Consider the following 13,795-nt stretch of genomic DNA (forward strand, 5'->3'; position numbering starts at 1 on the left):
GCTCTTAACCATTACGCCCACTCAAACTGTATGCTAATTATTAAGCTAAAACAATACCAATAAAGAATAATTTCACTAAAAACTAACCGCTTTTAGATTTTGTTTTTTTTTTTTTTTAATCTATTAGACTAACCTAAGTACCCACAGGGGATTTGAACCGATGAACAATCGCAAGGAGTGCCTTAACAGCGCACCCATTCACCGTCAATCCAAAGCCCCGTGGGCTGCTTTTAGATTTTGTTACAAGTAATACTTGTTATAAATTATTCCATGTATCATCCCAGCCGACTCCATATTACGCTTTGCTCATCACACTCACGTTGGCCTTGGCCTCATTTCAATTCCTATTAATAGCACTATTTTGTTTAATGTAAATCTTCTTCGGATCAATCACATGAGCAATTTTGCGTTAAAGTTTTGATTTGGCATACTTTTAGATTTGTTTTGGAGAAATAAAAAAAATTTAAGTTAGGACAATTTTGTTTCAGTAAAATTGATAAAATCATAAAACCTGTGGAGATCAAACTTCTGAGCTTAATAATTAGACCCCATCTGGTTGGCCATGGAAACTGTCGCCTCAGTTATAAGCGAGGTGTTGGCCATGGAGAAAGACGCGTCAAATTCTTCAAAGCCTTGCACTGTTGAAGAGGTGTTTACAGATTACAGAGGCCGCCGAACTGCCATTGTCTGTGCTCTCACAATATCAATCTTTTATTCAAAGAATTTTCACAACTCATCAATAACGTGATTAACATGTAATTCAATATCAATATCTTGAATTTTATTGGTGGGATATGAAGCTTACATGGCAATATCACACTTCTCTTCTATCCTTCTTTTCACCATTCAGGTAGTTAAGAGTTCCTAACTATCTTACAGTTAATTCCTTTAAGAGAGTTGCCATAACAAACCACTACAACTCCAGTATTGCATTCACTAATGAGTTCTTGTAAAATAAAAAAAATGCTTAGCATAAATGACAAAAATTCATTTCTTATATGTTTAGTTTTAACCATAACCTTTGGGTAAAATTGAAAATATTTACCTTTGAAAATCTTTACAAGTTGATGAGCCATTGTTTTTCTTAGTGTTTTTCATCCATATTTCAGAAAGTGAAAGGTGAAATAAAAGAAGGAAGAGGGAAAATATACCAGCCAAGTAAACCAACCCGGAGAGGAATCATGATGAGACAAGCCTTAAAAAAGATCATAGTAGATGTAAATAAAACAAGGGATTATGACATATAGTACAAACTTACATATAATATGATGAGAATGTGTAGCTATTCGAGACAAGATTGATTTTTGAAATTGAAGTACTTCTGATATCACACGATGACCACCATCATTGTAGCCCAAGAATTTTGAGTCGAGTCATAATGTCTGCCCAACATCACTAAATGCCTTCGTAGGGTAAGTTGACGGTCCTTTATTTACCCGTGTATCTAATATTTGTACCTTATTCCTTTATTATGTAAATGATTTTTCTTCATGATGTATAAATGTATCAATATTTTTAACATCATTATTCTAGTATTATTTAAAAAAATTACATAGTGTTTTTTTGACCATCTCTTTACACATTTTTTTTACATTCTTACTAGCATGTTTCATATATCAACACATTGATTATTCGGGGTTTTCATAATCTTTTTGAAAAATGTAATAAACTATTTTTATAATGATATATGACAATTAAATTTAAAAAAATAGATATTAATTAGTTAATTGTTTGTAGTAATATATACATATAATTCTAGAAAATCATTTTATACAATTAGGAATCTTACTTTTTGAATGTTTTTTTGTTGCTGTTGTATGTTTTTGATATTGCAAGTTGGACATGTCTAATTGACCATTGTTCTATAAATACTTCTTATAGTTTAGATATAATTGCTTTCTTAGAATCATTGAGTTGATTTTGTATTGTATACATTGGTTCCAAATCCCCCATAGTTTTGTAAAAATCCGCCCCCTCCCCCCTTTCATTAACCTCCAACATGACTCAAGATGAGCTAAGGACCAATTCATCATTATTTACATGTTCCATAATTTTTTTTTTAATTAGAACAACATTGATCTTTTTCTCTATTGTTGTTCCCTGTAGAATATTAAACATATATGAATTAATAGATTGTTTGAAACATGTTTTCTGATATTCTCAAGTATTATTAATGAAAATAAAAATAAAAATAAATCATAATAAGTAGTATTTTTTTGTTTTGCTGATTCATCATTTTGTAATTTTTCTATCATCATTTTATGCTTTTTTGAATTTAGATTAGAAATATCCTTATCAACCTTCCTCATTTTGTGGCTTTGCATGACACACACCAACTAATAGATATTAGTTAAACTTAGATATAGTTTAAACATGTTAATTTTGTAAAGAATTTACAAAGTACTTGCCTTCTTTGATTTTTTTGATGTGTTGTCATTATGTTGATCAATATTGTTACTTGTTATTTTTTTGATATATATTTAAAAGAGCACTGATACAGTGTAATTCATTTTTTTTCTAAATTCGAGAAACAATTGCTTACGGTGTTGTTTTTTATTTAAAGGTATGAGAGTGTTTTTATGTAAAAGATCACTGATATGATAAAAAAAAAATTGAACATTAGAAATTGATGCAGGTATTATTGAAAAAAACTAATACGCTTATTATTTAAACAGAGCGATGCATTTTATTCTCATTAGCACATCAATGGGGTTTAAAAGTTATTTGAAAAATTATTTTCACATAAAATGGCATATTAATATCAAATTATCCTTTAGCACACATCTACATGAATTACAATAGTTCAGAGTATACATTTTCCGCTTAAAGTCGCCTTGTTCTTGAAAAATGGTTTCAAAAATATATTGAAATTCAGATTGTTTTTATATGGTTCTTGAAATTAATTTTAGATGTTCACTCAAAATTTTATTTCTGATTTTTCTCAAATACATAGACAAAATCTCAATAATATAAAAAATCTAATTATTCAAATTCTAACTCATTCCATATTGTTGATCAAATTCCTTTGTAGAGTTTTCCATTTGAATCTTGATATATTTCGATTATCTAGTTGATTTTTTTATTAATCTGTGCCATTTTGAATAAAAATGTATGAAAATAGTTTACAATATCTAGATTCAAAATCGAGTTCATATGCAGAAAATATTACTCCATATTATTTTCGGAAACGTCGCAAGCTCTTATGAGGAGCAACATATCACAAGTAGTTGGTAGATGAAAATGGACAACCTCTTCACCCTGCTAATTGGAACATGGGATCTTCTAGCCGCAATCCTGGATCAACGATGCTAATAATTATTTGGTATACTAAGATTTCAATAAACCAATTGCATTATCATGCTTACTAATATCATTATTATTCTACTAATGAGTTACCCACCTTCCATCTTTCGGTGCACCCAACTACAATGTCATATGGAGAGAAAGTTGAATTAATAAAAAGATTCAGAGAGGAAGCATACACACGATGGTTGAATAAATCCCACTATGTTCAGAGTCACCAATTAGGGATGTCTACAACAAAAATACATCTTCATCAAAAGTTGGCAATGGAGGCACTCACATGGAGGTTGGTATGGATCATTACTTACAGGATACGATTACCATGAAGGCAATGTTGTTATATGCATTTCGTAATGCTGAGCTAGGGATAATTCTCATATCACTGATACCTTATTCAAAATCCTGGAATCTTCTTCCACCACCCCTCTCTTTGGATGTGGCAGCAAGTCAAAGTCTATTCAGTTGGAGACAAATATGTTTCTCTACAACATGAAAAAAAAGTCTGCTAAGTCAAATGTGTGTTTCTCGATAATATTGAGGTACTTGAATTGCATGATTGATCAATTTCCTTATATTTTGTTTCACAATCAAATTTAAAAATTTTAGATTTTATGAATGTTAAATATTGACATTGTACAACTATATTCCCAACCAACTATAGGATATTCAAAGATAAGGTACTTCAGAGTGATAATGTCTTATTCGATAGCTACAAAGAGGAAACATAATTGTTGAAAATGTTGGGTGTTGATTACATATTATGATCATGCATTTTTCAATGACTGTATTCTATATAGAGGAGAATATGCAGACAAAGAGATATGTACAAAATGTGGGCATGACATGTACGATAATTAAAAAGAATGGGTAAATCACATGGTCCTACTCATTAGATATTGAGGCACATGCTTACAATCCCAAGGATTAAAAGAATATTTTGATGCAAAGAATTATCTATGTTGCAGGGATGGAATGCCTCACACATAAGTGATTCACGAATTATGCGAATCCCAACAGATTCAATAGCCATGAAGCATATAGAGGATACATGGCTGAAAAAATTCAAGGATGAAGTACGAAGTCTATGAATCAACATAGCCATGGATGACGTCAACTCGTATTCCCTCCGAAAACTAACTATTATGTTTAGCCTATAGTAATGATTAATAACAATATTTCCCATAGTTCTCCATGAAGAATGAACATCTTATGTTAGCTCTCATAGTCCCTGGTAGAAGACAAGTGAATAATATGTATGTTTACATACAACCTTTGGTAGATGAATTTAAGGAATTATGGGAAGGGATACATGTGTACGAAGTATCAAGACCCATCACTATAGAGAGGAGTTTTACTTTGTATGACATATCTGACTATGCCATACATGATTACCTAAGATTAGGAGTTTTCTCTGGTAAATTACATTCTTATTCATTTGTTTAGTAAGAATATTTTTTCACATATAATTTAATTCATTGCAATTGTTTAGATGTTCATGGTCGCTAACGTGTCGGTCTGTATACAATAATTTGTAGGTATTGTAACAAAAGGGTATCATGGATTCAAATGTTGTAGACCTTCTCTGAAGGCTAGGTGGTCCGAACACCTACGAAAGTGAGTATATGAATTCTCAAGGATATTCCTCCAAAAAGAACACCCTTATAGAAGAGAAACATTTGCTTTCAATGGTATATTAGAGAGAATCCACAGGCCTGCAATAATGCCATGGACTAGATGGCTTAGAGCATATGAGATAGAGAAGGAGTTTGCAGAAATGTTTGATTCAAATGGGGAGCCTATGTTCTATGATCAAGAATTCTTCGACACCTATGTTGAGAAATTTCCCATTGGGATGAAAAGGAAATCTATCTATTATGAGCATCCATATTGGGAGCATCTTAATATTACCCACTTACTGGATCCCATGCCTATGTTTAAAATGTTTTGAGTGATACATTTGCTGTTAGGAGAGATCGTATTTTTGAAAAAAACTAAAAATAAACATTGGCCAAGACAAGAAACTAGAGGAGAGGTTGGCCCATCTTTGTCTTTCAAAGAAGGTGATGTCCCATGGATTTTAAAGAAATATGATCTTTCTTTGGAAAATGAAGTTATAGTGAATATGAGGGTTCCTTCTTTATATGGGACTTCACTATGATGTTGCTTCACTATGGATGACCACTTTTCAGGGTTGAAATCACATGACTATTTGAACCTTGTAAGAGTACATATGTTAAAAACATGATTTTATAATTTTTTATTTATTTTTATGTAATGAGATATTTTATAATTAATTTTTGTATAATGTAATATTTATTGTGCAGTGTCATTATCCTCTTCTCATGCATGGGTGTGTGAACTATGACTTCCCCCAGGACCTTTAATGTGCCATATCTAAATTATCGCATCATTATGTTGGATCACATCAAAGGAGATTCATATGGTTAGCATTCAATGGTAGCATCAAGAGATAACTGAGATTATTTGTATATTTGAGAAGTAACTGTCGACGAGTTTCATGGACTTGGAGGTTTATCTTCTAATTCACCTAGTAGATGAGGTTGAATTAGTTCGGGTTGTTTCTTATTGTTGGATGTTCTTCTTAGAGAGGTACATAAATAAATTGAAAGGTTTTATTGAACAAAGGGAAAAACTTGAGGGGTGCTAACCACCACGATCAAAACCCAATGCAAGGGACATTAGGTTATGTTGGAAAGATACAAGAGATCATTCAAGTGGAATTCTCTTCTTTCCAATGTGTTATTTTTAGGTTGAAGTGGTGGGACACCTTTGATCGCAATAATGTAAAGGAATATTGTGATAGTGGGTTGATATCTATCAACTCTAGAAATATGTGGCATGAAGCTAGGGAGCCTTATGTTTTCCTAAAACACTGCAACAAGGAGTTGTTTTAACCAGATGTGTTAGATAAGGATTGGTGGTTCCTATTAAGACACGATCATAGATCAGAACATGTTTTTGAGAAAAATGGTGTTATCATGCCAAGCGTCAAGGAAGATAATCAAGGTGATGATAATGGAGAGTGATATGTACATGTGTTATTTCATCATTTATACTATTTTTGTATGTTTTTGTTTTCATTATTTTGCTAAGTATTCCCAATTTCTTCTCCTCTCTCCATTGATGTCTCTACTACATGATTGACATATAAAATACATTGGCTTCATACATAAAATAAGCTTTTTTTATTAAATGAAAATTGTATGCATTAATATTGAAACATAAATTTTAACTTAAAAAATAAATCATTAGTGTGCCAGAAACATAGTCATGGACCGGATTCGATGCGTTTTCAAACACAACTGCACTGTAGATGGTGCACGCTTACCTATGATGCACCAAAATTGGTTCACAAATTTAAATTTTCTTGGTGGTGCATCATACTTATGCGCCGATGTGAACATATAACATTTTTGCATTAGGATGGAATGTTCACATTGTCTAACACACTAATATATAGATATATTTTTAGATATTATTTAGGTGATGCATATGGTAAATATGATAGCGCTGGTGTGATCAAAACATACCAAGTGCACCGCATTTGTGATGGTGATTAAGAGGCATTTGTTTGAGTTTCAAATAGACTTGGTGATGCATTATTTTTTCCTGTTTAGATTATGTAAAATAAATATCTATTTTTTTATGTATTTGTAACTAAATTATTTAAAGTAGACATGTCTTTATCATTGTAAACATGATGTAATATTAGCTAAGAGAAATGTGAAAAACATGAATTTTAGTGAATATCTCGTGCTAATTTAATTTGTAATATTTAAACTATATGATTTAACTCATATTTATTATTAAAAAGAGTTAAATTTGAATGAGTATAATAGAAAATAAGGAACCAAAATAGCATGAAAACTTTATATCTTTATTACCAGAAAAATGTTCACTTGCCTCTTTAAGGGACAACTTCCAATAGAGTAAACCCCCAACTACAAGTAACTTGATCACACACCTTATTTTATATTTCTTTATCCTCATCTTTGGAGAGACAAATTTTTAATTTAAATTGGTAAGAGTTGCTATAAATATTAAATTTAAATTTCTTGAAAATCTCGTAACTTTAGTAATAAAATAAAATTTATAAAAGTATAATTAATTGAGTTGTATTAAATCTAAATTAATTATACTGAGAGGTGCTCTATAGCTCAGTATGGAAGAGTTGTTGTCACATAACGTTACATTAAAAAATAGTAAAACAATAATTGAAATTAACAAATTATAAATAGTAATAAGCAAAGACATTAACGTTGGTCATAATTATAGTAATTAAATTTACTCATAAGCCTGGGAATCAACCCTTTTATTCCATGTTGTCCTATTTTATGTGTTGAATGAGCTCCATCTTGTTGTCTTTTCTGTAAGAAAATACTTGAAAATTAATATTTAATGCTAAATTATTATTTTTATATGTATAAAGTCAATCATGATTACATATATTTGACACACTTTCTTCTTTGGATGGCTCCTCTTGTGATGCAATTATGTCCATTTCTTTGACCATATCTTTACACACTTTTTTGGCATTCCTACTGGAATGTTTCATATATCAACGTGTTGATCATTAGGGGTTTTCATAATTTTCCTGAAAAATGTAATAAATTGTTTTTATAATGATATATGAAAACTAAATATAAAAAAATCGATATTAATAAGTTAATGGTTTGTAGTAATATATACATATAATTCTAGAAAATCATTTTATACAATTAGGCATCTCACCTTTTGAATGTTTTTTATTTTTATTTTTTTGTTGTATGCTTTTTATATTGTAAGTTTGACATGTCTAATTGACCATTGTTCTATAAATACTTCCTATAGTTTAGATATAATTGCTTTCTTAGAATCATTACATTGATTTTGTATTGTAAGTGGAAAGTGTGTCTATACGTTGGTTCCACTAGATCCCTCGTAGTTTTATAAAAATCTCCTCCCCCTTTCATTAACCTCCTACATCACTCAAGATGCGCTAAGGACCAATTCATCATTATTTACATGTTCCATAAATTTTCTTTTCTTAGAAGAACATTGATATTTTCCTCCATTGTTGCTCCCTGTAGAATATTAAACATATATGAATTAATATATTGTTTGAAACATGTTATCTGATATTCTTAAGTATATTATTAATGAAAAAAATTGTATTGAAAAGTATTTTTTCATTCACCTGATTCATCATTCTGTAATTTTTCTATCATCATTTTATGCTATTTTGAATTTATATTAGAAATATTCTTATCAACCTTCTTCATTTTGTGGCTCTGCATGACACACACCAACTAATACATGTTAGTTAAACTTAGATATAGTTTAAACATATTAATTTTGTAAATAATTTACAAAGAACTTTCCTTCTTTGATTTTCTAATGTGTTGTCATTATGTCAATCAATATTTTTGTTACTTGAGACCCTCTGAGACATTTTTTATGAATATATAACATGTACCTTTCAATACAAAAGTTATTAGATATATTTTACAAATAAATTAAATAATTTTCAGAAAAAAAAAATAAAAATCTTTGGTAGCTGGTGCGTTTATCGGAATAAGCACACCGATGCTTTTATGAGATTAAACACATCGATATTTTAATTATTCAAGACCATCTTGGAAAATCAATTTTTAAAAATAATTTTAAATTAGGACGATGTGATTTGTAAGGTTAAACACACTTCATTTATTTAATGGTGCTATTAGGAACATACGTGTCAGTGTGTTATATTACACCGGGAGAAACGATGAACAAACTAGACATAATTGAAAGTGTTATAATATATTGGTGTGCTAAAATACTCAAGTGGACCCAATGCATTATATTACATAGGGTGCACTCTCCAAAATATAACCATTTTTCAAGAAGAAATGAGAGCGCTGATAGTGTGATTTGTAAGGCCAAAATCAGAAAAATAACTTAACAGTTCTATTAGGAACCGATGCACTGATGTGTTATATTACACCAGCAAAAGAAAGAAAATACTGGACATAATCCTAAGTGTTATAATATATCAGTGTGTTGTGTTACTTAGGTAGCTTTAGTGTGTTATGTTACATAGGAGGGACTGCAAAACATATGGACATTTCTTAAAATCAAAGAGGGTGCGTTGCAATTTATAAGGATCAATGCACTGTAATGATTTAATAGTACTATTAGGAATAGGAGCATCAGTGCATTATATTACACCTGGGAAACTATGAATAGACTAGATAGAATCAAAGGTGTTATAATTTATAGGTGCATTGTATTACTCAAGTAGCACCGGTGCATTATATTACATATAGCGCACCACACAACATATATCCTTTTAAAAAGAACGAAGATGGCTGCCAAGGTTTGGATCTAATCCAATAAGTGATTCCATAACTATGAAGTGGTAGAGAAAGTTAAACCCTAATGTGAAATTTTGCAAGAAGAAGTAAGGATTTCAGATAAGTATTGAATATATATATATATATATATATATATATATATATATATATATATATATATATATTGAAAAAGAGATCGTAAATTCTTTACTAGTGAAATCTATAGTAAATTTTTTATTATCTATGGGTTTTCGTTTTTTTTCTTCTTAATTGTAAATAAATCTGACAAAAATTGTAAAATATTTTAACAATAAAACTTAAGACTCTTGCTGTCGAGGGTGTTGAGTGAATCACCATACCTTTCAACTTTTGATCTTTTAGTGGATTCAAAATATTTTGTAGCTCTGATCTAATCTTCTCTTGCAAATGATCTCTCTTTTAATTAAACCCCAAAAGAAATTGTAAATTTTTTTATTAATAAAATAGACAATAAGTATTTAGAACTTACTATGCACATTTTTTAGTGAATCACCTTACCTTTTAGATTTTAATCTTCTGAATAGTTTTTCTACTCCAAAGTATTCTGCTATTGTTACACAATGCTCCTAGTATATATCTTTTGCAAATCGCTCCCTGGAAAAATTTGGGTAAAAGAACGAAATGGTGAATAACTTTTTACTCTTTAAAAAGATTTATGAAATTAGATTTCAAAAAATGAATTACCGTTTACTTTTGAAATTTAAAATAGAAAAAGGATCGTGCCTTTTCTCTATTCAATTTCCGTGCACATGAGTGCATTTGACACTCAAGTGCATTGGTGCGTTTATATGAAAATCGAAACGACATTTTTGGGGTGCCATATTTTTTCAATACACCAACATGATTATTTTTTTTTCATTTTCGAAATCTTGAAACAATGCGATTTTTTTTAACAAAATAATGTGATATATATTTAAAAGAGCACCGATATAGAGTAATTCATTTTTCTTCTAAATTCACGAAACAATTTCTTATCGATGTTCTTTTTTATTTAAATGTATGAGTGCGTTTTTATGTAAAAGATCACTGATATGATAAATTATTTTTTGAACACTAGAAATTGATGCAGGTATTATTTAAACAAACCAATGAGCTTATTATTTAAATAGACCAGTGTGCATCAATGGGGTTTAAAAGCTACTTGAAAATTTATTTTCACATAAAATGGCATATTAATCTCAAATTATCCTTTAGGACACATGTACATGAATTACAATAGTTCAGAGTATACATTTTCAGCTTAAAGTTGCCTTGTTCTTGAAAAATGGTTTCAAAAATATATTGAAATTTAGATTGTGGTTATATAGTTCTCGAGATTAATTTTAGATGTTCACACAATTTTTTATTTCTGATTTTTCTCAAATACATGAACAAAATGTCAATAATATCAAAAATCCAAGTCTTCAAATTTCAACTCATTCCATATTGCTGATCAAAGTCCTTTGTGGATTTTTCCCTTTGCATATCGAGCGAGTTCATATTCTATTTATATTTCCATTATCTAGTTGATTTTTTTTAATCAATGCCAATTTGAATAAAAATGTATGAAAATTGTTTACAGGATCTAGATTCCAAATTGAGTTCATATGCAAAAAATATTACTCCAATTATTTTCAAAAATGTCGCAAGCTCTTATAAGGAGCATCATATCGTAAGTAGTTGGTAGATGAAAACGTACAGTCTCTTCACCTTGCCAATTGGAACATGGCATCTTCTAGTTGCAATCCTGGATCAATGATGGTAATAATTATTCGGTATATTAAAATTTCGATAAACCAATTACATTATCGTGCTTACTAATATCATTAATATTGTACTAATTAGTGACCCACCTTCCATCTTTTGGTGCACCCCACTACAATGTCAGATGGAGAGAAGGTTGCATTAATAACAAGATTCAAAGAGGAAGCATACAAACAGTGGTTGAATAAACCACCCATTCAATTCCCACTATGTTCTAATTTACCAATTACGAATGTCTACAACAATAGTATATCTTCATCACAAGTTGGCAATGGACGCATTCAAATGGACGTTGGTATAGATGATTACTTACAGGATACAATATCCATGAAGGCAATGTTGTTATATGCATTTCAGAATGTTGAGCTAGGGGATAATGCTCATACCACTGATACCTTATTCAAAAGACTAGAATATTCTTCCACCACCCCTATATTTGGACATGGTAGAAAGTCAAAATATACTCAGTTGGGGACAAATATGTTTCTTTACAACATGAAAACAAAGTTTGGTATGTCAAATGTGTGTTTCTCAACAATATTGAGGTAATTGAATTACATGATTGATCAATTTCCTTATATTTTGTTGCACAATCAAATTAAAAATGGTTGATTTTATGAATATTAAATATTGACATTATACAATTATATTCCCCACCAACTACAAGATATTCAAAGATAAGTTTCTTCATAGTGATAATATCTTATCGGGTAGCTACAAAGAGGAAAAGTAATTATTGAAAATGTTGGTTGTTGAGTATATATTGTATCATGCATTTTTGAAAGATTGTATTCTATATAGAGGAGAATATGTAGACATAGAGATATGTATGAAATGTGGGCATGACAGGTATGATAATTAAAAAAAATGGGTAAATCACATGGTCATGCTCATGAGATATTGAGGCACATGCTTATAATCCCAAGAATTCAAAGAATATTTTGTTGCAAAGAATTAGGTATGTTGCATGGATGGAATGACTCACACATAAGTGATTCAAGAAATATGCGAATCCCAATAGATTCAATAGCCATGAAGCATATAGAGGATACATGGTTGAAAAAATTCAAGGATGAAGTATGAAGTCTATGAATCAGCGTAGCCATGCATGGCCTCAACCAATATTCCCTCCAAAACACTAACTATTATGTTTGACCTATAGCAATGATCAATGACAATATCCCCCCATAGTTTTCTATGAAGAATGAACATCTTATTTTGGCTCTCATAGTCCATGGTAAAATATAAGTGAATAATATGTATGTCTACATACAACCACTGGTAGATGAATTTAAGGAATTATGGGAAGGGATACATGTGTACGATGTATGAAGACCCATTGCAACATAGAGGAGTTTTACTTTGTATGGCATATCTGACTATACCATACATGATTACCTAAGATTAGGAATTTTCTCTAGTAAATTACATTCTTATTCATTTGTTTAGTAAGAATATTGTTTCACATATACTTTAATTCATTGCAATTGTTTAGATGTTCATGGTCACTAACATGTCGGTCTGTATACAATAATTTCATAGCTTTTGTAACAAAATGGTATCATGGATGTAAATGTTGTGGACCTTCTCTAAAGGGTAGGTGGTTTGAACACCCACGAAAGTGAGTATATGACTGCTCTAGGGTATTCCTCCAAAAATAATAACCTTATAGAATATAAACATCTTCTTTCAATGGTAAATCAGAGAGAATCCAAAGGCCTGCAATAATGACACCGACTGGATGGCTTAGAGCATATGAGATAAAGAAGGAGGAGGAGTTTGTAGAAATTTTTGATTCAAATGGGGAGCCTATGTTTGATGATCAAGAATTTTTTGATACCTATGTTGAGAAATTTACAATTGGGATGAAAAGAAAATCTATCTATTATGAGCACCCATACTGGGAGCATCTTAAGATTACCCACTTACTGGATCCCATGCATGTGTTTAAAAATGTTTTGTATTCTTTATAGGGGCCCATATCATCAAAAGAAGGTGATACATTAGTTGTTAGGAGAGATCTTATTTCTTCAAAAACTAAAAATAAACATTGGCCAAGACAAGAAACTAGAGGAGATGTTGGCCCATCTTTGTCTTTCAAAGAAGATGATGTCCCATGGATTTTAAAGAAAGGTGACCTTTCTTTGGAAAATGAAGTTGTAGTGAATATGAGGGTTCCTTATCTATATGGGTCTTCACTATGATGTTGCTTCACTATGGATGACCATTTTTCGGGGTTGAAATCAGATGACTATTTGAACCTTCTAAGAGTATGTATGTAAAAAATATGATTTTATTATTTTATTATTTATTTTTATTTAGTGAGATATTTTATAATTAATTTTTGTATAATGTACTATTTATTGTACAGTGTC

At 30.4% G+C, this 13,795-nt stretch overlaps 1 pseudogene; it reads left to right on the top strand.

Annotated features, from left to right (window-relative positions):
- Positions 1 to 601: 601 nt before the first annotated feature.
- LOC149201382 (PHD finger protein ALFIN-LIKE 2 pseudogene) overlaps positions 602 to 13,795 on the top strand; it is a 41,430-nt pseudogene continuing 28,236 nt past the window's right edge.

Source organism: Pinus tabuliformis, chromosome 2_1 (genome assembly GCF_031772625.1).
Source record: "Pinus tabuliformis cultivar Carrire ecotype Pingquan chromosome 2_1, CPIR1, whole genome shotgun sequence".
NCBI classification, from domain to species: Eukaryota; Viridiplantae; Streptophyta; class Pinopsida; order Pinales; family Pinaceae; genus Pinus; species Pinus tabuliformis.